This window comes from Lichenostomus cassidix, chromosome Z (assembly GCF_008360975.1).
Source record: "Lichenostomus cassidix isolate B80296 chromosome Z, HeHo_3.0, whole genome shotgun sequence".
In the NCBI taxonomy this organism is placed as follows: domain Eukaryota; kingdom Metazoa; phylum Chordata; class Aves; order Passeriformes; family Meliphagidae; genus Lichenostomus; species Lichenostomus cassidix.
This window is the reverse complement of record NC_139511.1, coordinates 20,732,481-20,736,473: the sequence shown is the minus strand read 5'-3', so window position 1 is coordinate 20,736,473 and position 3,993 is coordinate 20,732,481.

Sequence of the window (3,993 nt, the reverse complement as noted above, 5' to 3'; positions counted from 1 at the left end):
CCCAGCCATGTGCACTGGCAGCCCAGAAAGCAAAACATGTCCTGAGCTGCATCCAAAGCAGTGTGGGCAGCAGGGGAGGGAGGGGATTCTGCTCCACTGCTCTGCTCTGGTGAGAGTCCACCTGGAAGGGGTCAGCTGCATCCAGCTCTGGGGTTCTCAGCACAGGAAGGACATTGGACCTATTTATATGAATCCAGAGAAGGCCCAGGAAGATGACTAGAGGAATGGAGCACCTCTGCTGTGAGAAAAGGCTGAGAGAAATGGGATTGCTCAGCCTAGAGAAGAGAAGGCTTCACAGTGACCAAATTATGACCTTCAGTATCTGGGGGGAACTTACAGGAAAGATGGGGAGAGATTTTTTGCAAGGGCATATAATGACAAGACAAGAAAGAATGATTTTAAACGTACTCCCAGAAGAGGCTCTTGACCTGTTTGAGCAACAATGTGGCCAGCAGGACCAAGGCAGGTGTGAGGCCCTCTGTACTGGGCACTGGTGAGGCCACACCTCAAATCCTGTGTTCAGGTCTGGGTCCGTCATGACAGGAGAGATATTCAGGTGCTCATGTGAATCCAGAGGGCAACAGTGCAGCAGAGCTGGTGAAACTTTGGCTCTCTATAGCAGCCTGAAAGGAGGTTGTAGAAAGGTGGGGGCCAGCCACATTTCCCAAATAACAGCCAACAGGACAAGAGGAAACAGCCTCGAGTTTCTCCAGGGTAGCTTTAGATTGAATACCAGGAAAAATTTCTTTACTTAAAGGGTGCTTGAGTCCTGTAACAAGGTGCTCAGGGACTCATCATCCCTGGAGGCATTTAACAGACATGTAAATATGGCACTTAGGGACATGGTTTAATGCTGGACTTGGCAGTGCTGGGTTAAGGGTTGGGCTCAATGATCTTGGAGGTCTTTTCCAACCTAAACAATTCTATGGTTCTATAAAAATGTTGAAAGAACAGAACTGTGCTCTGCACTCTCTTCTTGGTTAAAAAAGAGAAGGCATAAGAGCAACACTTACCAGCTGAGAGCAAACATCCTGTAAACAGCAGTGATGTGTCAAACAACTACTTGCTGGCATAACTACTTATCTCTGGCAAGTGTAAAGGGCAAGCCATCATTTGCAACTTCCAGAGTTACAACCTGGTGCTTATATGGCATGGGGGGTTTCAAAAATAGCTACAAAAGTTTGTAAATATATATTTTTAGCAAAATTTTGGTGCATAAGTTGGTTTTGCTCTTATACAATAACAACAAACACCAAGAAAAATACTTCAGTAATAGCTTGAGAAAGGAAGGGCAGGGGGAAGTATAGAGAATGAATGCAGATGAAAACTTTGTATCTCTCAGAAAAAAAATAGGATGAAGTTGGGACAAGACCCAGAATTAATCGCATCATACTGGACTGTGGATTCTATCAGAAAATATCTTTGGTTTTCCCCCATCTCTCCTTTCAGAAATCTTTCACACACTTCCATTTTTTTGGTTTGTTTTTTTTTTTTTAAGTCTTTTAATTGATGCAGCCCCAGGACACCTAGCCCCAGGAACAAGGCATACAGTGTACTATGTTATCATGCAATGTTTCCCAGTTGTTGTAAAATATATAAACAAATCAGACACATTTATTTGATACTGATGCCATCCTATATGCAAATATTATAAATTTCTGACATTCTTATCAATGCGTTTATTCTTCCTATCACAATCTAAATGAATTAGTATTTTACCCTTACCTTATAAACAGATAAAATTCCACAGAGATTGACTAGAACAGTACTGTTTTAAACACAGTCCACATTCTTGTGCATTTGTTTTTTCTGAATCATAAGCTTTCATGTGTGTGTATGCATTTATATGTATTTGTGATTTATCATTAGTTTTTTAGTTCTTCCTTAAGGGAAATAACTCATTGAAAGAGAAGGCACAAAAAACAAGCATATATCCTGGACATACAACTACAACACAATCAATGCTTGTAAAGTGTGGAAAGGTATGTACAGAAATATATGCAATACACAAAGGATCTTTCCTCTCTAGCACTCCTTTTCAGCTTCCTGATCTTGGACATTCTGATCAAATCTCAAGCTATTTACAATAGCTCCAAAATGCTGACTTTGTTAATGCACAGACCTCAGCAGGACAAGGACTGTTGAGGATGATTGATTGAAATTCATAAAATGTTGCAAAATGATTTCTTTGAGATAGCCAGTAGGGAACTCTTGTTTGTTGAACTTATTATTCATTCATGTATTCATGAAACAAAATACAATAAAAGCATAATCCCTCCATAGCGCCTGAATGATCACATTGAAATGAACCCAGAGCTTTGCAGTGCTAAGCAAGGTCTTTACTTTGTAACAGAACAGTTTTATATTGCAATATCATTAGCTGAGCCTAGAGTTTACGTTATACTTATAAATCAGCAAGGGAAATTTAACCTGCATTGTAATCTAAGGTTATGCTGAAAATCAGATATTAAAAATATACATGCATAATAACAACTGCTTGTGGGACTTTTTTATTTTCTCCTTCCTAAATGATTTAGCAATTATTGTGTTGAAATGTAACTAAGACTGTGAATCTGCTTGCATTTTGACAACTAAAATATGAGTGAAAAGAAACAGAGGAATAACAAATACACTTTGGTGATTTGAAAGTTCTTAAAGTAAATCAGTAACAGGAAAATTGAGTTGTCAAACCTGTTATTTGAAAAAAATTACTGGCATGATTTGAATCAGAATTTCTGTGCTCAAAATACTAATAAAATAAAGGACTAAAATTTAAAGTGAGAATCACTGTAAAAAGCTCCAGCATTGGAAGTGTTTACATTTACAAATGTGAATGGAATGTTTATAAATTTACTGTATAGTAAGACACCAAATAATGCTTGATTTTCCATTCCTTACTAAACTTTCCTGTTGCTTCACTTCCTAAACTAAATATTTGCATGTTTTTATTCAGTTTGAACTAGTTTTGCATTCTATATTCACATCCTATCTTATCTTCAGAAGAAATATATTTACACACTGGGGACATCAGGTTTTGCATTACTAATTTCCATAATTTTTCATTTATTTTCAACCATAGGAGATACAGAGCCACTTGGCAAGGCACTGTTACTGTATCTGACCTTGCTGTTGTCAAACTGCTGTGCTAAACTAAGAAGACTTCTGAAAATCATCTTGACAAATTGTTTCCGCTTCTTCAAAGGAATCCTCCCTCCTCTCTGCAAAATGCTTATAACTTGCGATAGAAGGATAAGGAGTCCTTGATTTTGAAAGGTCTGGGCCAGCTTTTCACTGAATTCTTTCTAGTATTTTTGATCAACCAGACCAAAAACGTAAAAAATCCTTGAGTTAACAAAGTATATCTAGCTGCATAAAAAATTAATTTGATTTTGGAGGAGATAGAGAAAATAATTAGGCCCAAATATAATCTTCCAAAGTTAAAGCCAACCAGATGGGTAGATATTCATCTCAACTCTCAACATGAAAGTTGAAGGATCCCTGTTTATGGGACACCTAGCTGATTGTCTTTTGAAAAAACTTCCTTCTCTTGCATTAGTCTGTGTTCTTGTCCCCTGAATTGGGAAAAGGACTTCAATCAATAAAGGTCGTGACAGCTCGGTTCAGTTGGCAAAGAATGGTGATGAATACCAAACCCACGAGAAGTTCCTAGGTGCAGAAGACAACCTCTTCCCTTTCCTGTGATCTAAGCATAAAGATTTTCATTATGCCGTCTCAGCAAAGGGAAAAGCATAGTTTGATCTCTGATTAGATGCACTTGCACAGCATAAGCCTGTAATCAAGAAAGATTTCAGCCTTTTTGAATAAACAGCACGCTAATACTTGAACAGAGAAAGTCACTTACATCTGACTTCAAAATAACATGTCAGCGAGTTTCTAACACCATGCACAATCTCACTCTGTATTGTAAAGAGTGTTGGGGGTTTTTACTTGAAAAGATTTAAATATTCCATTTTGTTTACAGTCAATGTCTTG